This window comes from Triticum urartu, chromosome 2A, assembly GCF_056163025.1.
Source record: "Triticum urartu cultivar PI428250 chromosome 2A, HENAU_Tu73, whole genome shotgun sequence".
Classification (NCBI taxonomy): Eukaryota; Viridiplantae; Streptophyta; class Magnoliopsida; order Poales; family Poaceae; genus Triticum; species Triticum urartu.
Genome location: NC_141874.1, coordinates 425,792,152 through 425,819,037, shown reverse-complemented (window position 1 = coordinate 425,819,037; position 26,886 = coordinate 425,792,152).

Sequence of the window (26,886 nt, the reverse complement as noted above, 5' to 3'; positions counted from 1 at the left end):
TACTTTTGCGAAATATGGCATCGGCCACATAGTGGAAGCCAACAAATGCCCAAGATCTTCACGTGCTCCTAGTTAAATGAGAGGAAACAGAAAGAGAGAGAGAGAGAGAGAGAGAGAGAGAGAATATCACTAGCCAGCCCACCCTATCGTATGAGCGAATGATATTGGTACCTCTTGATAACACGAAAATCTTATGCAGCCAGCTGCTCTAACACGAAAATCTTGAGTTAATGCACCGTGCCTAAGTATTTTGGGATTATTTGGTTTTCGTAAGGTGACTTACACAACATTTTTGTTTACATGCATTAACATTAACATCAAAGGTCAAAACTTGGCGCAAAATGCAAAGGGGACCAATAAACCAGTAAACATCAAACTTCTCTCATTTGGCCCCAACTAGAGGTCCCATGAGATGACTATACTGCACCGGCATGGAGGGGGACGCAGCTTCATTGACTTACAGCAACTGCCTTTGGGTGAATGACACGTGGCCCCAGGGGGTGGCTGGCCCACCTATCATACATCCAAAGGCAGGTGCAGTAGAGGGCCGAGGAGTAGTATGAAATCCTACGCACCTATGCACGCTAACCAAGGGCTGAGTGATCATTCGAATCGCAAGATCAGTTGACTAGAAGCTACGCTAGACCCATGGAGGCGATGAGCGCAAGCATCAGCCGGCTATGCCAGATGGTCCATGACGCCGGCCTGCAACCTGGCACCGAGGAACGTCTCCAAGTAGTATTGCTTGAGGTCGCCAGGGCGAGGGGCCGCTTGGACGACAGCTTCGTCTCCTTGTTCGACGAGGTCCTCGTCAGTTTCCTTGACAAGTTCACCGTCATCAAGAAGCTTGCGGGTGACTTTGACGTAAGCCTCCTGCAGACGCACCTAGGCTCTGCGATGCCCGCCACCCTCAACGGCCACTATGGTAACAACCTCTTCGACGCACTGGTGGCCCTGTGACTGCCCGCCGTCGCGCTGGAGAATGTCCACCACGAGGTCGTGCTCACCGCACAGCGCCTGGCGCAGCAAGACACCATCGACATAATCACCCACGTCTACGCGCAAATCATCCACAAGGACTACTACATGCAAGAGGAGGACGATAGGACGCTGGCCTTCTTGGAGCATAGGGCAACCTTGGACGGCACTGTTCAGAAGCACGTTGAGCTCGCCGCCAACGCCGCTGCTCCTCACACGTCGGTTGGTGACCTGGCGCACTAGGGCGTGAGGATGTCATTGAACGTTGATGGATCCGTATGTATTTTTATCTTTCCGTCAAATCCATGTAGTATTATATGATACTTAAGTAATTATCTTACCTTTCGCATCAACTTCATAATTTTCGTACGTACTCCATGCATGAACGGCGCCAGAACCAAACTTCTCATTACTCTAGGCAAAATTGTTATTTTCTATCTATCGGTCGCACCATGCAGCAGAACCAAATTTTACAAGTTACGAGTTCAAAAGGAAAAGCCTGCCATGTTCGCATCGCACCCCCACACGGTTGGTCCGGCATGCCGCTCAAGCGGGAATGCGTGCAGTGTTGCATTTTCACTTACAAGTGGGACCGCAGTTGAGCAAACCGACTATCGACAAACCCCCACCCCGCCCACCGCGCGATGGCTGAGAAAACAGGAGGGAGAAGAGATGGCTGTAGCATGGACTCCAAGAAAATTGGTGTCGGATGGGACTCGTGTGGGTGGCATGTGCCGTACTGCTAGACATGAATGCTAGTTATGGCCCATGACACCCCACTATATCGAGCCTATATCGAGGTACGTAGAACAAATTTCCCGCAGTCCATGCTCAGCCCTCCTCTATCTCTCTTCTCAGCCAACCAGCGGACGCGCGGAGCCCATCGTCTGTATGCTCATATGCGGCCCCACATATCAGTGAAAACGCAAGAGGACCCACCGAACCTGCACATCTTTCACCTCGATGTGCTGGTGATGAAAAACAAATCCAATAAAGATCTACGATGGCCGCTTTTGGAGTTACTCAAGAGTATTAAGATTCTATTTACAGTTTAACCCAAGATGCACATCTCGTGGCTTCCACTACGACTCTATTTTCTTTCATGACACGACCTAGATGCTGGATGTCCCACGTGTCAGCAAAAGGAGGAAGAACCCGACCAAATCGTCGGTTCTGCTCTCGGATTAGACTAGTTGTGCTAACTTAAAAAAATTATTGTGTACTCCCTCCATTCCAAAATACTTGACTTCCATTTTTCCAAAAATGGATGTACCTATATACTAAGACATGTCTAGATACATATATATTTTGACAAATAGAAGGCATGTATTGTGCAACGGAGTGAGTAGAATGGATGCATGTTTTTGTAATGGGAAGAAGAGTACATACATATATTGATAGAGCGCAATTTAGTAGATGTTGTATCACTTTTAGCTAGCACACACGCAAGATCGAGCCTCCGTAGATCAACAACGAATGCATCGAGAAGGCACTAATCCAACTTACAGGAGTAGTAAAATGTATTCTTGTGGTTCTTGTTTTCTTTGCTCTTGCTTTTCTAGTCAAAATTATCATTGGAGTTCATGTAAAACGGAGGTGCGTTTGGGGTCGTGCGTTGGAGTTGGCCTTACAAGTGGGACCGCAGTTAAGGAAACCGACTATCGGCAAACCCCCACCTCGCCCGCCGCACGATGGCTGAAGTTAGAGAAATGACGAGTTTGAAGAGATTGCTCTAGCACGTACTCCAAGAAATAATATGTTGTCAGATGGATGTCATGGTGGTGGCGTGTGCCGTACTCCTGGACGTGAATGCTTGTTCTGGACCATGCCACCCTACTACTCCTACTACTTCCTCCTACTATATAGTACTAGTATTGAGGATTCGAGGTGCTGGTTACGTACAGCGAACACATTAACATATGGCTATAGTAAAAACACCCGCCCGACGCGGGAAGCATGTGAAGCTAGTACAAATTTAGAGAAGCGACTTGAAAGCCATTCATAAATTTAGTAAGTTTATCACATGCATATTATTTTATTACATACAACAGGTCATCAACCGACATTGACAACGAGGAAACATTATAAATACTAATGTTTTCACCACACAACAAATAACAAGCAATGAAATGAACTTCAACTCAACCATTCCTCGGCGTTGGAAACGCTTGCTTTGAACCACAAGTGATTCTCTGGGACGGGCCATCGATTGTAGACCTGGAAACCAATGTGGGACTGATCATCCAGGCTGAAGCGGCCTACTATATCAGTACCAGGGTAGGGAACCACCCAAATGTCCGAGGTATAGACCCAGTTGCTTCTCATAAATGGTACTGTTAACGTTGTGTTGACAGCAGTTGGATCGCCTTTCACCATCATCGGATAGTTTTGTCTAAGGAATTGCGAGTTTTCTCCAAGACTATCAATTTTGTACTAGGGAGAAGAAGTTGGCGCTAGCACACTAGTATCCATCCCGAATACCATGCAACGGGTGTTGGAATAGGTCCGGAGAGTGCGACCATGGGAGACTACACCTTCTTCCTTAGTAGTAACATCATCAGTGGGCTGTATACACACAAGAAGAGGTGATCCATCGGAATTAGTTGCCAGGCGCCACTGAGTATATGGGTTCTGCTCGTCCTCATGCTCGTGATCATCACCATCGTCATCTCCCCCTTGGTTATAAAAAATTTCAAGTATAGGTGGTGGGATGTTCACAGGACCTTGGAAACACAAGAAGAAGGTTAATTAGTAAAGGGAAACTTGCTAACCGGCATGCATGTGGATGAAACAATTATAATTACGGTGGAAGACAAACGTACCGAAACTACGAGGATCCCATGCAAAAACAGGCCACAAGTGGTGGCAGCAAACACAAGGCCCTCATACTGAATTGCATCACAGTACTCATCCGTGTACAGCAACTGATTTTTGAGCAATATCCATCGAGTCGAACCACAAAGGACGGCAACAAGCTTGTCGAAGATAGCAACAACTTGATAGTTTTTGTAATTCCAAGAGCGGTTGGGAACTCGACAAATTGCTATCTTCCGTAGAAGACAGACACCATGATTGTATTTGAACGTGCATACAATACCGGTGTGCTCAACCTCTGGGTAGTCTCCTGAGATTTTTGGAAGTGGAACCCGGTCACGAGTGTACACATTCACAAGTTCTCACTCGCAGTTGCACCCAATGTAAACAACCCAATCTCCATTTGCGACCGCCCAAGCCTTGCCCTCAAGCGATGGCATGTTAACATCATACGTATCATTATCAAGCGGCATAAACTGGCATATGGCGAGGCCTCCGTCATGCCAGCGCCAGTCATCAGGGTCACGTCGAAGAAGATAGGGGAGATCAAACCGCTCCTTGACTCTTGGGTTCTTTTTAATGATGTTATTAGTTGAGTCGAGAATGGGCTTGAACGAACCTTTCATGCTAGCCGAGGTGATGACGTCGCACCAATCAATGAGTTCCTCCACCACGTCATCTTTTAGATCGGGGCAAGAATAACAGGGTCGTTTCCGGCTTGTTCCCTTCATGGAGAAGACGATCGAACAATGGCAGAAGAAAGGGTGAAGGGCTGAAGGAAAATGGAGGAGGGAGAGGAAGAGCGTGCGACAGCAGTTCCAAATCGAGAGGGAGAGGCGAAGAGTCGGTGGACGGTTGCGAGTTTGCCATGGTTCACGAAGAGGCGCCCCAGCCTACACGTCCGTTCGGAAATACTCCTACTACTCGCTGTCGTCTCACTGATATGTTGGAATGGGACCACATGTCAACGAAACATGGTGTGTAATTTCTCGTGCAAAATGCGATCTGGCCGCGTTGGCCCGAGGTGCTGCATTAGTTATCGACCTTTATTTTTTTAATGGCGTGCCGATCAGTTTTGAAGCACGACTAACTGGTACTGTACACAGAGAAAATATAAACTACTCTACCACTACTCCACCTCCAGTACTAGTAGTATAAAAAGATATATAGGCTGGAGCTTGAGCGCTTTCTTGCTAAGGGCTGCCCACTTGCTTCTCACACTACCACCCTCTCTCCAGATCTAAAAAAGACGGCCCCTCTCTCCCTCCTCACCGTGGTCACAGATCCGCCGGGGAAGAAAAGGACGTGCAGTGTTGACGCACTTGTCGTCGGCGAGCGAGGTCACGCATTGATGACAAGGCCGTCCTCTCACACCTAGCGCCCGCGCGGGATGGCCTCCGTCCCCAAGCTTGTTGCCGTAGTGTGTGCGGAGGACGACGACCACGAGCGAAGCCACTTCCCGCTGACCCTCAGGTATGCTACCTCTTTTCGAACCATAACCTTGTTCTATTGCCCATCTGCCACGTCGTTGCATGTGGATCTTTTTCCACTCCACCATCTTCCCAATTTGCTATCCTCTGCTCTGCTGGCCACGTAGACGAAAACCATAATTTGCACTATTAAAGGAAACCCTACTTCATGTAGACTAATCCATGTTTGGGTTGAATAACGAAAGGAAGGGAGACTGTACTGTCCAAGAGAGTAGGCATCGAACCCGCATCTAGGTTGAAAAGGGGAAAATCAGTAGCTAAGGAACGAATCTCGTGTCTCTTGGTTGAAGAAGGGTAGAAAGGCATGACAACGCAATAGAGAATGACCAGGTCGATCAGTTTGTTGTCCTCGCATAGGAAAAAGCTGGTTAAAGAGAACAAAAATGGGACGTAATCCACATATGCTGCCTGGATATTTGTTGCTTTGGGAAACCATACCTCCCTCACCACTCTGCGTCCATGGAGGTACACCATACTAGTGCGCCCACTGTCCGAATGGGCCTCCCATGCTCTTATTGCCACTTTTTTGCTGTTAGTATAACGCCAGCAGTCAAGTCAAGCAATGCTACTGCTAAAGTGATGCCACATTTAACTAATGCCGCTCTCAGTCTAATGCCACCCATAAATTTAAGCAATGTCATTTAATGTCACTGGATTATTTCAGGGTTAGCTGTTGATTGTGGATGTATTAAAGATTTTTCAGCTAAGGCATTCTAATGCTGTTGCACAGCCTGTATACCAACGATGAAACTTGTTACTACCTTCAGATTTTTGCACTGTTAATGCTTATAGATTACATACCTTACTTTCATGAGATAAGTTAATTTTTTGTACAGTGTCACCAAAATGCCAAGGCGCTAATGTCATTTTATTTTGGTTAAACTGCACAGATAATTATGAAGACAAGAGGAAAGGTCAAGAGTGGGCACCTCCTCCGGCTGTTCTCTTGAGGAGGTATGTATGTTTGTCTCTAATGCCTGTCGACTACATACCTGACATCATGATGTAATGTTAAGTCATTTCCTTTTATACAGTGTCACTGAATTGTCAAGGCGGTGATGGCATTTTATTTTAGTAGAACTGCACAAAATTTGCTTAAAAGAAGAGGAAAGGTCAGGAATGGCTCACTTTTCCGAAAAAAACTATGTATGCCTTCCTGACATCAGCCGCTGTTGCTTTATTTATTCCTTCAAAAAGGTGGTTAGAAACAGTCTTGCTACCTTTTCCCATTAAGAAATTGGAATGCTTATATTTGTGAGTCTATGCTTCAACTAGTGCCACTTTTAGAGTAATCACATTTTCAATATCTATGCAAACAGGGATGCTCGATTTTAGTGGAACTGCACAAAAAGTCCAACTAGTTCAACATTAGGAGCATGTTTTTTTCCAAACCTTTATATCCAATTGGTGGCACTATGAGCTGTTCATTACGAAGGTACATGGTTTGCTACTATCTTGCTACTCTTTTTGTACTATCATTAGATAGTAATACTAGTGGTTTGCATGTGAATTTATTGGCAGGGTGGACCTACATTGGAGGTGCAGGACAGGATTCAATGATTGGATGCTCAATTTCGGTTGTATCAATTTCACCTCTTCCATCACTGCGAACATGGATATCCTTGGTCCGATGAAGAATAGGCGCTATATTTCTGCTCTGAGCCAGCAAATCAATTCAGTATGAAATTGTCTAGGGCAAAACATAACTGTATCAGATTGTCCAGTGCAGAACATGACAGATGCTAAGCGGAAGAGACATGTTTAAACCGAAAATACAAGGTGTGGTATATGTTTACTAGCTGCTTGATATTTGTGCAGACAGAGATGTCTGCCCGTTGCTATTTGGGAAACAAACAAACAAAGTGCCCGCAATTTTGGTTGAACTGCACAAGAGAACAGTATAGTCACTGCATGCAGTGCCATTTGAAAATAGACACAGAAAGATTGGATAGTCACTTCATGGACTGCAGAAAAGTTGTATTGTACTATTTATTGGCCAACACTATGTGCTTCATTGCTTTGGTCTGATTATACAATGGGCATCATTTTGCCTAAGTTAAAGTTTGTATTCCGAAAATAGTCTCGCCGTGTGATCGAGAGAAGACCAAATCATATTGCAGTGGATGTTCCTCCATCATGTGTGGTTCATTCTCATGGTTCTAGCTGTTGGTGCAACCACTTACGTTTGCAAGAGGAATTGTAGACTTCACAAACAAATTTTTCTTTTAGTCTGTACTGAATGTTGGCCAAGAGAAGCATCCATGTTAGTAGGAAGAACATATGTTTTTTCTAGATCTTTGCTTTTGGAGCTACATATTTGTATATGATCTGTGAATCATTGAGATGCATTAACATGTTGATCTTATGTACGGGAATCGTACTAGTTAGTTTTAGTTGCGACGCAAGATCCTAAGTGGCTGATCTTTGCTTTTGGAGCTACATATTTGTATATGATCTATGAATCATTGAGATGCATTAACATTTACTTATTTCTGTTCGCTCGGTGTTTACAAGTTACTGATCGATCACTAGCTAGCCTACAAATGCGCTCCTGGCAGTTTTATTTGCGACACAAGATGCAAAGTGGCAGTTTTTTGAATAAAAATGCCTACCTCTAAAGAAACTGACATGCTACACTATCGATCCTACACGGATAAAAATGCCTACCTCTGAAGAAACTGACAAGCTACACTATCGATCCTACACGGATAAATAGCGGATCACGAACGTACTACCTCCTTTCCGGTTTGCATGGATCAATTCAAGAAACGACTTACTCGATCCTACACGAATAAATAGAGGATCACGCACGTACTAGTACCTCCTTTCCGGTTTGCAGGGCTTAATTCAAACCTCTCACCAACCAAGGTACTCCCTCCGTCCGGGATTTATTAGTCCCGTGAGCAAAGCAGCAAGACCAAGGCATGGCAATAAATAATGGCATGCAGAAGTTTAACCCTAATTAGTTCTAGCGATTTAAGTGGCTGCATGCATGCCCTCGGCTGCGACACGTTGCATGCTGCTTCGCGTACCGCCTGCGAGCGATTCTGAGTGCCTACATGCAGCCTGTCGGATTTCGGGTTCCGGCAGACCCTTGAGGTTCGAACACTGGGGTGCGCGCGGAGATTTCGCCTTCTACCTACCTGCGCCCCACCGCCACGCTAAGATCTAAGCTATGGAAAGAACAGCACAAGAGACATGGAGTTTATACTGGTTTGGGCCACCGCCGTGGTGTAATACCCTACTCCAGTGTGTGGTGTGGTAGATTGCCTCTTGGGCTGATGATGATGAGCAATACAAGGAAGAACAGCCTCGCGAGGGTCTGCTCTTGGATGGGGCGATGAACTGCTGGGAGGAGTTCAACCAACCTTCTCTCTCTCTCTCTCTGTGTGTGATGCTACTCGATCCGATCCCAGCTTGTTTCTGGGTTGGCCGATTCTATATCCCCTCTACCCTGGGGGTGGCTAGTCCTATTTATAGGCAAAGGCCCTGGGCCTCTTCCCAAATATTGAGCGGGAAGGGCACCAACAATTGGCCATTTTGATGGGGAACATCTAGTACACTTATCCTGACTAAAGTTGGTCCTCGCCTGCCAAAGGCTCTGGCGGTGACGCTGGCTTGGGCTCCACAATGACTTCCTCCCTGCCGTCGGGCTGGTCTTGGTCTCGTTGCACCGAAACAGGTGCCTTTCCTTGATGCTCTCGCCTGCGCTTGCTCCCTTTGCACCAAAGAGGAAAGGAGGACACTGCGCGGGCTGGCTGTAAAGCCCCGAGACCGATGTGCCAGGTGTCTTCCAGTTATTCGCCGTCGTTGCCATGTCTTTTGCTTGCGTGTTGCATCTTGCCATGTCATCATGTGCATTGCATCATCATGTTTGCAAAACTTGCATCTGTTCGGGTTCCCCCAGTTCTCTCCGTTGTCCGTTCTGAGCCCAACCACACTTGCACGCGCCCGCGGCATGTCCGAAATAGTATTTTATAAGTGGCCGGAAAATGTTCTCGGAATGGGATGAAAGTTGGCATGCGGTGTTGTTTTGTTGTTAGTAGACCGCCTGCCAAGTTTCATCGCGTTCGGAGTTCGTTTGATAGCCCAACGGATAACTATAGAGACATTATAGTCGGTCTAAGTCGGATGTTTTCGGTCTCCGGAAACTGTCGCCGGGTCTCTCTCTCTCTTCTCTTCTGTCAGCCCTAAGCTTCTGCACAGTCCGCTGACAACCGCCAGGTCCAACCTAACCTCTCTCGTCAGCCCGCAGCCCCCCTTGTGTGCGTCCGAAACTGTCCCGGACCCGACCCGGACAGTTGCCACCGTTGGTCTCAGATCATCCCCAAACATCTACAAAATGTCACCGTTTTCTTGTTTGGACTCCCTATCTATTTTTTTCTGGCCGTCTGATTACGATCGGAGGGACGGATTAGCCCCTACCCAAATATCCACTCGCTATATATTCTAGTCTAACCCTAAGTTTTAGGCTAGTTGTCCCATCTTTCCCTCACCAGCCGCCGCCACACTCCCGCATCCACTTAGGGATCCTCCCAGATCGGATCGATCCAATCAACCAGCACCACATCGCCTCCTGCTACATCCTCTGCTGCTCCCTCGCTCGACCCCCCCTTGCGTCCCGTGCCTTCCCGCGCCGGCAACCGAGTTCCCCCACGCAGAGCGATGGATCCAGAGGCCCTGCCTCGTGCAGCCGCGCAAGGAGCACGAGCTCCCATGGCCGTCGCCGAGCCGCTCGAGCACCTACTCCTTCCTCCCGTCGCCTCGCCGCTCCGGCAACCAGGTCATGCCACCGCTCGCCGTCTCCTCCTCCTCCCCCTCTCCTTTTACTGCTCTCTCTCCCGAGCTCATCTCTCTCTCTCCCACCCGTTCTGCAGGAAGCCACTAGGACGGTGCCGCCATGAACGGAAGCCACCTCCTGCCGCCGTTCACCTCGTCTTGCGCCCGACCTCCCCTGACCTGAGGCCGTCGCCCTCGACCGCGCCAAGTCCCTCCTCGCGCGCCTCCTGCACTCCTCCCGCACGAACCCGGCGAGGCCCTCCTCACACCTGCACGCGCACTAGCGCCGGAGGATCTACACGCCATGGCTGACAGCCTCCTCTCAAGCCCGGCGCCGCCATGACTGATCCCCTCGCCAAGTTCCCCTCGTTGAGCCGCTGCTGCTCTTCTTCGTCAAGCCCACCGCCACCGGGAACGGGCTCCCCGCACCCTGGAACCGTTCGTGCCGAGATTCCCCATGCCTGAGAGCCCACGACGGCCTTCTTCCTTGTCAGAGTGCCCCGTTTCCTGCCTCCTCTGCAACCGGGGCATCCTCTGCTCGTTGTGGTCGTGGGCACGTTGACCACGCCCTGCCTACTGCTTCGATCACGCCAAGGCCCAGCGCCAAGCCAGTCGGCCTCCTGATCCACCGAACTGGGCCGCCTCCATCGACAGGCGCCAAGGCTCAGCGCCGCCCCAGCTTCATCCAGCCCAGCGCACGGCCCGAGGCCCAGAAACGCTATCGCCGGCCTCGTCTGCTTCCAGCTGGGCCGAAGCCCATGGTGAGCTGCCCCCACCTATACATCGCACTGGGCGCAACATGCTATTCCGCGCCCATGCTCCTGTTCTAGGTTCGGCCCGTGATGTTTTTTTCCAACGCCTGGGATTTTCCTAATTATCCAGAGTTTTCCAGTTTTGCAGAAATGCCCTTGTGGATCATGCATATAATAACTCACAATTGGTGCATCGGATTAAAATGAATTATATATGAAAGTTGCTTAGAATTTTGTCTAGTTTAATAATATGCAACTTTCGCCCATGTCTGAAATGTTTAAAAAGCTGTTTGTTTAAATTTTTTTAAATAACTTTCTAAAATGCTTTATTTCATAACTAAATAACCGTAGCTCCGAATTTAATAATCTTTATATGTAAATGGGGTAGAAATTTGCATAGTTTAACATGGTGGCATCACTTTGCATGTTTAACAACTATAAAATATGGTTTAGGGCATAACAGTACCAAACCTAATATATGCATATGGGGACTTACCGGAATTGTTGTTCGTTGCTTCCGGCCTCATTTAACCTTGACTAGATAGGTAGTTTTACTTTGCTTCACCCTCTTTCCATGTTTAACAACATTTAATATTGTTGGGTACATAACCGAGAGAGAACTAAATAATTCATGTGGTGTTTCGTCAATATGCAACTCCGTTGCATAATGAGCTCCACTTAATTTGTAGGATTGTTTGTGCACTTTGCCATGCCATGCCTCATTAAACCGGATATGCATCATACTTGATTTTGCATCATGCCATGTTATGTGATGGTTGTTTACTATGTTGCGTGCTTCTTTCCGGTGTTTGCTTCTTCGGGTTGGTTCCAATAACGTCGCGTTTGTGAGGACCCGTTCGACTACGCCCGTTTGTCTTGTTCATGGACTCGTTCTTCTTCCTTGCAGGATTTCAGGCAAGATGATCATACCCTCGAAATCACTTCTATCTTTGCTTGATAGTTGCTCGCTCTTTTGCTATGCCTATGCCGCGATACCTACCACTTGCTTATCAAGCCTCCCATATTGCCACGCCAAACCTCTAACCCACCTTGTCCTAGCAAACCGTTGTTTGGCTATGTTACCGCTTTGCTCAGCCCCTCTTATAGCGTTGTTAGTTGCAGGTGAAGATTGGAGCTTGTTCCGTGTTGGAACATGGATATATTTTGTTGGGATATCACAATATCTCTTATTTAATTAATGCATCTATATACTTGGTAAAGGGTGGAAGGCTCGGCCTTATGCCTGGTGTTTTGTTCCACTCTTGCCGCCCTAGTTTCCGTCATATCGGTGTTATGTTCCCGGATTTTGCGTTCCTTACGCGGTTGGGTTATAATGGGAACCCCTTGATAGTTCGCTTTGAATAAAACTCCTCCAGCAAGGCCCAACCTTGGTTTTACCATTCGCCACCTAGCCTTTGTCCCTTGGGAGTCGCGCATCCCGAGGGTCATCTTTATTTTAACCCCCCCCGGGCCAATGCTTGTCTAAGTGTTGGTCCAAACTAGAGCCACTTGCGGCGCCACCTCGGGGAAACTTGAGGGCTGGTTTTAGCTGTACGTAGTGTTCATCTGGTGTTGCCCTGAGAACGAGATATGTGCAGCTCCTATCAGGATGTCGGCGCATCGGGCGGTCTTGCTGGACTTGTTTTACCATTGTCGAGGATGTCTTGTAGAACCGGGATACCGAGTCTGATCGGAATGTCTCGGGAGGAGGTCTATTCCTTCGTTGACCGTGAGAGCTTGTCATGGGCTAAGTTGGGACACCCCTGCAGGGATTTGAACTTTCGAAAGACGTGCCCGCGGTTATGTGCAGATGGGAATTTCTTAATGTCCGGTTGTAGAAAACCTGAAGTTGACCTTAATTAAAATGCATGAACCGCGAGTGTAACCGTGATGGTCGCTTTACGGCGGAGTCCGGGAAGTGAACACGGTGTTGGAGTTATGCTTGACGTAGGTGGTCTAGGATCACTTCTTGATCATACTTTTATCGACCGTGCTTTGCCTTCTCTTCTCGCTCTCATTTGCGTATGTTAGCCACCATATATGCTAGTCGCTTGCTGCAGCTCCACCTCATACCTTTACCTTACCCATAAGCTTAAATAGTCTTGATCGCGAGGGTGCGAGATTGCTGAGTCCCTGTGGCTCACAGATACTTCCAAAACCAGCTTGCAGGTGCCGTTGAACCGTGGAGGTGACGCAACCAAGCTCAAGGAGGACTTCGATGAAGATCTTGTCCTTTGTGTTGTTTCATTCTAGTTGATCAGTTGTGGTGCCCAGTTGGGGTCGATCAGGGACCGTGTCGCATTTGGGGCTCTTCTTTTATTTTGGTTCCGTAGTCGGACCTTGATTGTATTTGGATGATGTAATGCTTTATTCATGTATTTGTGTGAAGTGGCGATTGTAAGCCAACTATTTATCTCTTTCCCTTATGTATTACATGGGTTGTGTGAAGATTACCTCACTTGCGACATTGCTTTCAATGCGGTTATGCCTCTAAGTCGTGCTTTGACACATGGGAGATATAGCCGCATCGAGGGCGTGACAAGTTGGTATCAGAGCCTTCCCCGACCTTAGGAGCCCCCACTGCTTGATCGAATTAGCGGACGAGTTGAGTCTAGAATTTTTTTTTGAGTCATTCAGGAATTATATAGCGGAGAGTTAGGAATTCTTTTTACTCCTCAGTCCCTTCATCGCTCTGGTAATGCATCCTGACGTAGAGTTTTGACTATTCTCTTCTCAAATTTCACTAAATTTTTTTTAGGATCACGCGGGTATCTTGGAATAATTCCGATGGTTTTGTGACAATATCATTGTTCTTGGTGCCTCCTGTCATTTAGGGGTTGTGGCAGTGTCCCGGGGAGTTGAGCTCCGAGGTGTTGTCGTCACAATTTTATCGTTGCAGTTCTAGAATACCTGAGTTTAGTACGCCGACATCGAAAATCTCTTTTATGCAGTTGTTGGTGAGATAACCTCGACGCCACCTAGTACTGGGGCGGGAGTTCGGGAGTATTGCCATAACTTGTATAACGGATGCTTTTCGAAGGTTGAGGTAGATGATTTCCGAAGGTTTCTTGGTTATGTGTTAAAGGATGGATACAGCTGGATGTAGAATTTGCTAGTTTGGGTGAGATATTATGCTTCCCCTGGATCCCCAACACCTGATTGCATAACCGGAAAGTTTCGGGAGTTTATAAGTGGGAATTCAAGTAGCTCTTAGGATATCTTTCTGACAGATGTATGATATGAAATTGGGGTTCGACATCTAGTGGTCCGCCTATTCACGGTCGGTTTTACAGTGGTCTCGTTGTGTCTTAAAGAGTCCTTGGCTATGCCGACTCGGGGACGCTTCCTATGTCATGTGCACTGCCTTGTACATGATGGTGCTGTACGATCGAGCCCGTGTAGGCCCCACCACGAAAACTTCAGACGAAATCTCTATCATATGTTTGTTTCGGCTTATTCTGCAAGCCAATCCTTTGTTTTGTTTTGAGTTGTGGTATTCGAGTTGCTTCGAAGTCAAATGTTGATTCCATACTTTCTCTAAACGATGTTCTCATATTTCTATGGGAATACTAATCCGTCTTGATCATTCAGATTGTCATGACAATCCTTTTCAACCGGTGTGTTTCTCTTCAAGTGGATCCGATCATTTCAATTTCCGCAAGATCAAGTATCAGTTCTTCTCAACGGTGTTTGTTTCATCCGTCTCCAAGTTGCCTTTGTTTTTCCCGCCCACCCACCCTTTTTCCTCAAGGACTCAGATGTCTTAATCAAAGTATCCATTTTATTCATGTGAAGTCTCTCCATTCTTTTCCTTCAATGTTCTTACCCGGTGATGCTCATGAAGATTTTAACGGAGTTTCTAGTTCACTATTATTCATTCTTTTTTCTTCTCCGGTGGATCCAATTCAAACATTGTTGATCACATACTTTCCTCGTTTTAAATGTCTTCTCTTGCCGGCGTACCTCTCAATCATTCCCCGTTTGCTATTCAATTGTTCCGGAGTGCTGAAGATGTCTCGAAGATTCGTGCTTCCACTCTGCATTCGTTCAAGCTCCTTCGAGGATGTTCCCTCATTCAAGTCATTTAATTCAACCGGTGCTTTCTCTCTTTTGAATCGTTCTACGGTGTTTCTTTTGAGTGGGCCCTAATCCACAGGCCTTTTTCCCAGGATCTTACCTGACTCTTCTTATTTTCCCGGAGTTATTCTCAAATTGTTTTCAAAGTTTGACATAAGAAGGATTTATCATCAGTCATATGTCTTCCTCCAAGATCTTTCAAATTCTTTTCATCGTTGGATCAACATTTCCATTCTTCATTCTGGAGTGCCTCAACAATTCTTGATGGTGTTTCTCGTTGTGATTCTCATATTATGAAGACCGAAGAATAATTTTCTCTCAATCTTGCTCTTCTCTCTTCAAGATTCGTGGTTCTAGTTCAAGGCCATCCTCTCATAATTGTTTTCGATTGTCAGAATTCTTTTCACCCATCCGGAGTAATTCAAAGTATTTTTAGTTGTGTTATCTGGAGCCCATCATCTAAGATTTATTTAGTCAAGCTTTCAGCTCGCATACTCTAAATCTTACCGGTGTCTAAATCAAGGATTCTCTAATCAGCTCGTAATCTTTTTGTTCTCATGGGTCTAAATTCTCTCAAGCATCTTCGTTTAATTGTTAATTCTTCCCGGTGTGTCTTCATGTTTTAATTGTTCTTTTCAATTCTTACGGTGGTTCGTCCAAGAGTTTTCTTCCTTCGTGTATCACATCAATTCATTCGTTGTTTCCTAATCCTACCGGTGGTTCATTGAAGACCTTCTCAAGTTTGCGCAATATCTCTCTTAATCTTTTCCCCGAGAATAAGTAGTGTGCCAAATCGATTGGTTGCCATCAATTAAATTGGTGAAGGGTAATCATAATATAATTCTTATCCCTGTTTCATTGAGTGAACTCAATTCCGTATTTCGGAGGCTCATCAAATTCTTGGTTTCAATAGCTCATCTTTCTTTCCCGGAGTTCCAAGCTCTTTCAATTATATCACCACGAGGATCCATCCAAATCATTACAAGGTTTCACCTTGTGTTTCCAACTTCTCTTTATTTTCGTTATTCTTTTTGGTTACCGGAGCTCTTCATGAAGGTTCTACATGATGGTTCATAAAGGATTTAATTCCTCCTCGAAGTGTTCATCGAGATTCTTTTCAGAGGAGCTCAAGTTTTCTTCATCTTGCAATCCGGAGTGCAATTCTTTCTTCTGTATCATTGGAGGTGGTATAAAGTCATTCTTGATAATTTGAGTTCATGCTTCATGATTCACATGTTGTTAAGAATGAGATATTTTAAATCCATCAATCTCGTCATTTGAGTTATCTTGGGTTATATTTCACCTAAATCTTTCCCTAAGGATTTTGCTATTAATGGTGATAATATATGATCCAAGTTCTGCATCTATCCTCCCGGTGAAATAATTCTCTCGTCTCATCGGTCATACCAATCCAATTTTTTTTCCCGTGAGTGGCAGGTTGTCACCTCATAATTTGAGATGTATTCCATAAGACCATATCAAGCTTATTCTTTTTGTTGTTGGTTTTTTCCAACAACTCTGTTCTAGCATTTGTTGTAAGCGTGCTCTCTCAAGATCTTGGTTCCCTTCGTTCTTACCCATTGTTCCATTCATTCAATAGTTCCGGAGGCAGTATGTTGTTGATCTCTTCAAGTATCCTCCCATCTTGTCAAGTTCATGTTCTTTTCCTTCCATTCTCAGACGAAGGTGCTGTCCAAATTATATCATTCTTAATCCTTCTCTATCTTGACTTAACCGGAGTGGTTTCAATATATATCTTTCCCTTCAATCTCAAGGTTTTTTCGCAATGTTCTTTGTCCCTCTTTTCTAACGGAGTGTTTTTTGACCTTGTTCACCTTTGTTGTATTCTTTTCTCGAATTGTTCAACCTCTCAAGGTTCTTTGGTTTCACTCATTTGTCAAAGAAGCAACTTAGTTTTACCTCTTCTCTTTCTCTTCCGTTTTTCTCTCCGGTGTTATTCTAGATCTTGGGACGAGATCCTCTCATAGTGGTGGAGTGTTGTAACGCCCCGAGACCGATGTGCCAGGTGTCTTCCAGTTATTCGCTGTCGTTGCCATGTCTTTTGCTTGCGTGTTGCATCTTGCCATGTCATCATGTGCATTGCATCATCATGTTTGCAAAACTTGGATCTGTCCGGGTTCCCCCAGTTCTCTCCGTTGTCCGTTCTGAGCCCAACCACACTTGCACGCGCCCGCGGCATGTCCGAAATAGTATTTCATAAGTGGCCACAAAATGTTCTTGGAATGGGTTGAAAGTTGGCGTGCGGTGTTTTTTTGTTGTTAGTAGATTGCCTGCCAAGTTTCATCGCGTTCAGAGTTTGTTTGATAGCCCAACGGATAACTATAGCGACATTATAGTCGGTCTAACGTCGGATGTTTTCGGTCTCCGGAAACTGTCGCCGGGTCTCTCTCTCTTCTCTTCTCTCAGCCCTAAGCTTCTGCACAGTCCGCTGACAACCGCCAGGTCCAACCTAACCTCTCTCGTCAGCCCGCAGCCCCCCTTGTGTGCGTCCGAAACTGTCCCGGACCCGACCCAGACAGTTGCCACCGTTGCCTCAGATCATCCCCAAACATCTACAAAATGTCACCGTTTTCTTGTTTGAACTCCCTATCTATTTTTTTCCGGCTGTCTGATTACGATCGGAGGGACGGATTAGCCCCTACCAAAATATCCACTTGCTATATATTCTAGTCTAACCCTAAGTTTTAGGCTAGTTGTCCCATCTTTCCCTCACCCGCCGCCGCCACACTCCCGCATCCACTTCGGGATCCTCCCAGATCGGATCGATCCAATCAACCAGCGCCACATCGCCTCCTCCTACATCCTCTGCTACTCCCTCGCTCGACCCCCCTTGCATCCCGTGCCTTCCCACGCCGGCAACCGAGTTCCCCCACGCAAAGCGATGGATCCAGAGGCCCTGCCTCGTGCAGCCGCGCAAGGAGCACGAGCTCCCATGGCCGCCGGCGAGCCGCTCGAGCACCTACTCCTTCCTCCCGTCGCCTCGCTGCTCCGGCAACCAGGTCATGCCACCCCTCGCCGTCTCCTCCTCCTCCTCCTCCTCCCCCTCTCCTTTTACTGCTCTCTCTCCCGAGCTCATCTCTCTCTCTCCCTCCCGTTCTGCAGGAAGACACTAGGATGGTGCCGCCATGAACGGAAGCCACCTCCTGCCGCCGTTCATCTTGTCCTGCGCCCGACCTCCCCTGACCTGAGGCCCTCGCCCTCGACCGCGCCAAGTCGCTCCTCGCGCGGCTCCTGCACTCCTCCCGCACGAACCCGGCGAGGCCCTCCTCAGACCTGCACGCGCACGAGCGCCGGAGGATCTCCATGCCGTGGCTGACAGCCTCCTCTCAAGCCCGGCGCCGCCATGACTGATCCCCTCGCCAAGTTCCCCTCCTCGAGCAGCTGCTGCTCTTCTTTGTCAAGCCCACCGCCACCGGGAACGGGCTCCCCGCGCCCTGGAACCGTTTGTGCTGAGCTTCCCCATGCCTGAGAGCCCGCGACGGCCTTCTTCCTCGTCAGAGTGCCCCGTTTCCTGCCTCTTCTGCAACTGGGGCATCCTCTGCTCGTTGTGGTCATGGGCACGTTGACCACGCCCTGCCTCCTGGTTCGATCACTCCAAGGCCCAGCGCCAAGCCAGTCAGCCTCCAGATCCACCGAACTGGGCCGCCTCCATCGATAGGCGCCAAGGCCCAGCGCCGCCACAGCTTCATCCAGCCCAGCGCACGGCCCGAGGTCCAGAAACGCTATCGCCGGCCTCCTCTGCTTCCAGCTGGGCCAAAGCCCATGGTGAGCTGCCCCCACCTATACATCGCACTAGGCGCAACATGCTATTCCGCGCCCATGCTCCTGTTCTAGGTTTGGCCTGTGATATTTTTTTCCAGCGCCTGGGATTTTCCTAATTATCCAGAGTTTGCCAGTTTTGCAGAAAAGCCCTTGTGGATCATGCATATAATAACTCACAATTGGTGCATCGGATTAAAATGAATTATATATGAAAGTTGCTTAGAATTTTGTCTAGTTTAATAATATGCAACTTTCACCCATGTCTGAAATGTTTAAAAAGCTGTTTGTTTAAATTTGTTTAAATAACTTTCTAAAATGCTTTATTTCATAACTAAATAACCGTAGCTCCGAATTTAATAATCTTTATATGTAAATGGGGTAGAAATTTGCATAGTTTAACATGGTGGCATCACTTTGCATGTTTAACAACTATAAAATATGGTTTAGGGCAGAACAGTACCAAACCTAATATATGCATATGGGGACTTACCGGAATTGTTGTTCGTTGCTTCCGGCCTCATTTAACCTTGACTAGATAGGTAGTTTAACTTTGCTTCACCCTCTTTCCATGTTTAACAACATTTAATATTGTTGGGTACATAACCGAGAGAGAACTAAATAATTCATGTGGTGTTTCGTCAATATGCAACTCCGTTGCATAATGAGCTCCACTTAATTTGTAGGATTGTTTGTGCACTTTGCCATGCCATGCCTCATTAAACCGGATATGCATCATACTTGATTTTGCATCATGCCATGTTATGTGATGGTTGTTTACTATGTTGCGTGCTTCTTTCCGGTGTTTGCTTCTTTGGGTTGGTTCCGATAACGTCGCGTTTGTGAGGACCCGTTCGACTACGCCCGTTTGTCTCCTTCATGGACTCGTTCTTCTTCCTTGCGGGATTTCAGGCAAGATGATCATACCCTCGAAATCACTTCTATCTTTGCTTGCTAGTTGCTCGCTCTTTTGCTATGCCTATGCTGCGATAGCTACCACTTGCTTATCAAGCCTCCCATATTGCCACGCCAAACCTCTAACCCACCTTGTCCTAGCAAACCATTGTTTGGCTATGTTACCGCTTTGCTCAGCCCCTCTTATAGCGTTGTTAGTTGCAGGTGAAGATTGGAGCTTGTTCCATGTTGGAACATGGATATATTTTGTTGGGATATCACAATATCTGTTATTTAATTAATGCATCTATATACTTGGTAAAGGGTGGAAGGCTCGGCCTTATGCCTGGTGTTTTGTTCCACTCTTGCCGCCCTAGTTTCCGTCATATCGGTGTTATGTTCCCGGATTTTGCATTCCTTACGCGGCTGGGTTATAATGGGAACCCCTTGACAGTTCGCTTTGAATAAAACTCCTCCAGCAAGGCCCAACCTTGCTTTTACCATTCGCCACCTAGCCTTTTTCCCTTGGGAGTGACGCATCCCGAGGGTGATCTTTATTTTAACCCCCCCGGGCCAGTGCTGGTCTATGTGTTGGTCCAAACTAGAGCCACTTGCGGCGCCACCTCGGGGAAACTTGAGGGCTGGTTTCAGCTGTACATAGTGTTCATTCGGTGTTGCCCTGAGAACGAGATATGTGCAGCTCCTATCAGGATGTCGGCGCATCGGGCGGTCTTGCTGGACTTGTTTTACCATTTTCGAGCATGTCTTGTAGAACCGGGATACCAAGTCTGATCGAAATGTCTCGGGAGGAGGTCTATTCCTTCGTTGACCGTGAGAGCTTGTCATGGGCTAAGTTGGGACACCCCTGCAGGGATTTGAACTTACGAAAGTCGTTCCCGCGGTTATGGGAAGATGGGAATTTGTTAATGTCCGGTTGTAGAAAACCTGAAGTAGACCTTAATTAAAATGCATCAACCGCGTGTGTAACCATGATGGTCGCTTTCCGGCGGAGTCCGGGAAGTGAACACGGTGTTGGAGTTATGCTTGACGTAGGTTGTCTAGGATCACTTCTTGATCATACTTTTATCGACCGTGCTTTGCCTTCTCTTCTCGTTCTCATTTGCGTATGTTAGCCACCATATATGCTAGTCGCTTGCTGCAGCTCCACCTCATACCTTTACCTTACCCATAAGCTTAAATAGTCTTGATCGCGAGGGTGCGAGATTGCTGAGTCCCTGTGGCTCACAGATACTTCCAAAACCAGCTTGTAGGTGCCGTTGAACGGTGCAAGTGACGCAACCAAGCTCAAGGAGGACCTCGATGAAGATCTTGTCCTTTGTGTTGTTTCGTTCTAGTTGATCAGTAGTGGTGCCTAGTTGGGGTCGATCGGGGACCGTGTCGCATTTGGGGCTCTTCTTTTATTTTGGTTCCGTAGTCGGACCTTGATTGTATTTGGATGATGTAATGCTTCATTCATGTATTTGCGTGAAGTGGCGATTGTAAGCCAACTATGTATCTCTTTCCCTTATGTATTACAAGGGTTGTGTGAAGATTACCTCACTTGCGACATTTCTTTCAATGCGGTTATGCCTCTAAGTCGTGCTTCGACACGTGGGAGATATAGCCGCATCGAGGGCGTGACAAGTTGGTATCAGAGCCTTCCCCGACCTTAGGAGCCCCCACTGCTTGATCGAATTAGCGGACGAGTTGAGTCTAGAATTTTTTTTGAGTCATTTAGGAATTATATATCGGAAAGTTAGGAATTCTTTTTACTCCTCAGTCCCTTCATCGCTCTAGTAAGGCATCCTGACGTAGATTTTTGACTATTCTCTTCTCAAATTTCACTAAATTTTTTTAGGATCACGCGGGTATCTTGGAATCGTTCCAATGGTTTTGTGACGAGAACATTGTTCTTGGTGCCTCCTGTAATTTAGGGGTTGTGGCAGTGTCCCGGGGAGTTGAGCTCCGAGGTGTTGTGGTCACAATTTTATCGTTGCAGTTCTGGAATACCTGAGTTTAGTACGCCGACATCGAAAATCTCTTTTATGCAGTTGTTGGTGAGATAACCTCGACGCCACCCAGTACTGGGGCGGGAGTTCGGGAGTATTGCCATAACTTGTATAACGGATGCTTTTCGAAGGTTGAGGTAGATGATTTCCGTAGGTTTCTTGGTTATGTGTTAAAGGATGGATACAGCTGGATGTAGGATTTGCTAGTTTGGGTGAGATATTATGCTTCCCCTGTATCCCCAACACCTGATGGCATAACCGGAAAGTTTCGGGAGTTTATAAGTGGGAATTCAAGTAGCTCTTAGGATATCTTTCCGACAGATGTATGATATGAAATTGGGGTTCGACGTCTAGTGGTCCACCTATTCACGGTCGGTTTTACAGTGGTCTTGTTGTGTCTTAAAGAGTCCTTGGCTATGCCGACTCGGGGACGCTTCGTATGTCATGTGCACTGCCTTGTACATGATGGTGCTGTACGATCGAGCCCGTGTAGGCCCCACCATGAAAACTTCGGACGAAATCTCTATCATATGTTTGTTTCGGCTTATTCTACAAGCCAATCCTTTGTTTTGTTTTGAGTTGTGGTATTCGAGTAGCTTCGAAGTCAAATTGTTGACTCCATACTTTCTCTAAACGATGTTCTCATATTTCTATGGGAATACTAATCCATCTTGATCATTCAGATTGTCATGACAATCCTTTTCAACCGGCGTGTTTCTCTTCAAGTGGATCCGATCATTTCAATTTCCGCAAGATCAAGTATCAGTTCTTCTCAACGGTGTTTGTTTCATCCGTCTCCAAGTTGCCTTTGTTTTTCCCGCCCACCCACCCTTTTTCCTCAAGGACTCAGATGTCTTAATCAAAGTATCCATTTTATTCATGTGAAGTCTCTCCATTCTTTTCCTTCAATGTTCTTACCCAGTGATGCTCATGAAGATTTTAACGGAGTTTCTAGTTCACCATTATTCATTTTTTTCTTCTCCGGTGGATCCAATTCAAACTTTGTTGATCCCATCCTTTCCTCGTTTTAAATGTCTTCTCTTGCTGGCGTACCTCTCAATCATTCCCCGTTTGCTATTCAATTGTTCCGGAGTGCTGAAGATGTCTGGAAGATTCGTGCTTCCACTCTGCATTCGTTCAAGCTCTTTCGAGGATGTTCCCTCATTCAAGTCATTTAATTCAACCGGTGCTTTCTCTCTTTTGAATTGTTCTATGGTGTTTCTTTTGAGTGGGCCCTAATCCACAGGCCTTTTTCCCAGGATCTTACCTGACTCTTCTTATTTTCCCGGAGTTATTCTCAAATTATTTTCAAAGTTTGACGTAAGAAGGATTTATCATCAGTCATATGTCTTCTTCCAAGATCTTTCAAATTCTTTTCATCGTTGGATCAACCTTTCCATTCTTCATTCCGGAGTGCCTCAACAATTCTTGGTGGTGTTTCTCGTCGTGATTCTCAGATTATGAAGACCAAAGAAGAATTTTCTCTCAATCTTGCTCTTCTCTCTTCAAGATTCGTGGTTCTAGTTCAAGGCCATCCTCTCATAATTGTTTACGACCGTCAGAATTCTTTTCACCCATCCGGAGTAATTCAGAGTATTTTTAGTTGTGTTATCCGGAGCCCATCATCTAAGATTCAGTCAAGCTTTCAGCTCGCATACTCTAAATCTTACCGGTGTCTAAATCAAGGATTCTCTAATCAGCTCGTAATCTTTTCGTTCTCATGGGTCTAAATTCTCTCAAGCATCTTCGTTTAATTGTTAATTCTTCCCGGTGAGTCTTCATGTTTTAATCGTTCTTTTCAATTCTTATGGTGGTTCGTCCAAGAGTTTTCTTCCTTCATGTATCACATCAATTCATTCGTTGTTTCCTAATCCTACCGATGGTTCATTGAAGACCTTCTCAAGTTTGCGCAATATCTCTCTTAATATTTTCCCCAAGAATAAGTATTGTGCCAAATCCATTGGTTGCCATCAATTAAATTGGTGAAGGATAAGGATAATGTAATTCTTATCCCTGTTTCATCGAGTGAACTCAATTCCGTATTCCGGAGGCTCATCAAATTCTTGGTTTCAATAGCTCATCTTTCTTTCCCGGAGTTCCAAGCTCTTTCAATTATATCACCACGAGGATCCATCCAAATCATTACAAGGTTTCACCTTGTGTTTCCAACTTCTCTTTATTTTCGTTATTCTTTTTGGTTACAGGAGCTCTTCATGAAGGTTCTACATGATGTTTCATAAAGGATTTAATTCCATCTCGAAGTGTTCATCGAGATTCTTTTCAGAGGAGCTCATGTTTTCTTCATCTTGCAATCCGGAGTGCAATTCTTTCTTCTGTATCATTGGAGGTGGTATAAAGTCATTCTTGATAATTTGAGTTCATGCTTCATGATTCACATATTGTTAAGAATGAGATATTTTAAATCCATCAATCTCGTCATTTGAGTTATCTTGGATTATATTTCACCTAAATCTTTCCCTAAGGATTTTGCTATTAATGGTGATAATATATGATCCAAGTTCTGCATCTATCCTCCCGGTGAAATAATTCTCTCGTCTCATCGGTCATACCAATCCAATTTTTTTCCCGTGAGTGGCAGGTTGTCACCTCATAATTTGAGATGTATTCCATAAGACCATATCAAGCTTATTCTTTTCGTTGTTGGTTTTTTCCAACAACTCTGTTCTAGCATTTGTTGTAAGCGTGCTCTCTCAAGATCTTGGTTCCCTTCGTTCTTACCCATTGTTCCATTCATTCAATAGTTTCGGAGGCAGTATGTTGTTGATCTCTTCAAGTATCCTCTCATCTTGTCAAGTTCATGTTCTTTTCCTTCCATTCTCAGACGGAGTGCTGTCCAAATTATATCATTCTTAATCCTTCTCTATCTTGACTTAACCGGAGTGGTTTCAATATATATCTTGCCCTTCAACCTCAAGGTTTTTTCGCAATGTTCTTTGTCCCTCTTTTTTAATGGAGTGTTTTTTGACCTTGTTCACCTTCGTTGTATTCTTTTCTCGAATTGTTCAACCTCTCAAGGTTCTCTGGTTTCACTCATTTGTCAAAGAAGCAACTTAGTTTTACCTCTTCTCTTTCTCTTCCGTTTTTCTCTCCGGTGTTATTCTAGATCTCGGGACGAGATCCTCTCGTAGTGGTGGAGTGTTGTAACGCCCGAGACCGATGTGCCAGGTGTCTTCCAGTTATTCGCTGTCGTTGCCATGTCTTTTTCTTGCGTGTTGCATCTTGCCATGTCATCATGTGCATTGCATCATCATGTTTGCAAAACTTGCATCCGTCCGGGTTCCCCCAGTTCTCTCCGTTGTCCGTTCTGAGCCCAACCACACTTGCACGCGCCCGCGGCATGTCCGAAATAGTATTTTATAAGTGGCCAGAAAATGTTCTCGGAATGGGGTGAAAGTTGGCGTGCGGTGTTGTTTTGTTGTTAGTAGACCGCCTGCCAAGTTTCATCGCGTTCGGAGTTCGTTTGATAGCCCAACGGATAACTATAGCGACATTATAGTTGGTCTAACGTCGGATGTTTTCGATCTCCGGAAACTGTTGCCAGGTCTCTCTCTCTCTTCTCTTCTCTCAGCCCTAAGCTTCTGCATAGTCCGCTGACAACCGCCAGGTCCAACCTAACCTCTCTCGTCAGCCCGCAGCCCCCCTTGTGTGCGTCCGAAACTGTCCCGGACCCGACCCGGACAGTTGCCACCGTTGGTCTCAGATCATCCCCAAACATCTACAAAATGTCACCGTTTTCTTGTTTGGAATCCCTATCTATTTTTTTCCGGCCGTCTGATTACGATCGGAGGGACGGATTAGCCCCTACCCAAATATCCACTCGCTATATATTCTAGTCTAACCCTAAGTTTTAGGCTAGTTGTCTCATCTTTCCCTCACCCGCCGCCGCCACACTCCCACGTCCACTTCGGGATCCTCCCAGATCAGATCGATCCAACCAACTAGCGCCACATCGCCTCCTCCTACATCCTCTGCTGCTCCCTCGCTCGACCCCCCTTGCATCCCGTGCCTTCCCGCGCCGGCAACCGAGTTCGCCCATGCAGAGCGATGGATCCAGAGGCCCTGCCTCGTGCAGCCGCGCAAGGAGCACGAGCTCCCATGGCCGCCGCCGAGCTGCTCGAGCACCTACTCCTTCCTCCCATCGCCTCGCCGCTCCGGCAACCAGGTCATGCCACCACTCGCCGTCTCCTCCTCCTCCCCCTCTCCTTTTACTGCTCTCTCTCCCAAGCTCATCTCTCTCTCCCTCCCGTTCTGCAGGAAGCCACTAGGAGGGTGCCGCCATGAACGGAAGCCACCTCCTGCCGCTGTTCACCTCGTCCTGCGCCCGACCTCCCCTGACCTGAGGCCCTTGCCCTCGACCGCGCCAAGTCCCTCCTCGCGTGCCTCCTGCACTCCTCCCGCACGAACCTGGCGAGGCCCTCCTCACACCTGCACGCGCACGAGTGCCGGAGGATCTCCACGCCGTGGCTGACAGCCTCCTCTCAAGCCCAGCGCCGCCATGACTGATCCCCTCGCCAAGTTCCCCTCCTCGAGCCGCTGCTGCTCTTCTTCGTCAAGCCCACCGCCATCGGGAACGGGCTCCCCGTGCCCTAGAACCGTTCGTGCTGAGCTTCCCCATGCCTGAGAGCCCGCGACGGCCTTCTTCCTCGTCAGAGTGCCCCGTTTCCTGCCTCCTCTGCAACCGGGGCATCCTCTGCTCGTTGTGGTCGTGGGCATGTTGACCACGCCCTGCCTCCTGGTTTGATCACGCCAAGGCCCAGCGCCAAGCCAGTCGGCCTCCAGATCCACCGAAATCGGCCGCCTCCATCGACAGGCGCCAAGGCCTAGCGCCGCCACAGCTTCATCCAGCCCAGCGCACGGCCCGAGGTCCAGAAACGCTATCGCCGGCCTCCTCTGCTTCCAGCTGGGCCGAAGCCCATGGTGCGCTGCCCCCGCCTATACATCGCACTGGGCGCAACATGCTATTCCGCGCCCATGCTCCTGTTCTTGGTTCAGCCCGTGATGTTTTTTTCCAGCGCCTGGGATTTTCCTAACTATCCAGAGTTTGCAAGTTTTACAGAAAAGCCCTTGTGGATCATGGATATAATAACTCACAATTGGTGCATCGGATTAAAATGAATTATACATGAAAGTTGCTTAGAATTTTGTCTAGTTTAATAATATGCAACTTTCACCCATGTCTGAAATGTTTAAAAAGCTGTTTGTTTAAATTTGTTTAAATAACTTGCTAAAATGCTTTATTTCATAACTAAATAAGCGTAGCTCCGAATTTAATAATCTTTATATGTGAATGGG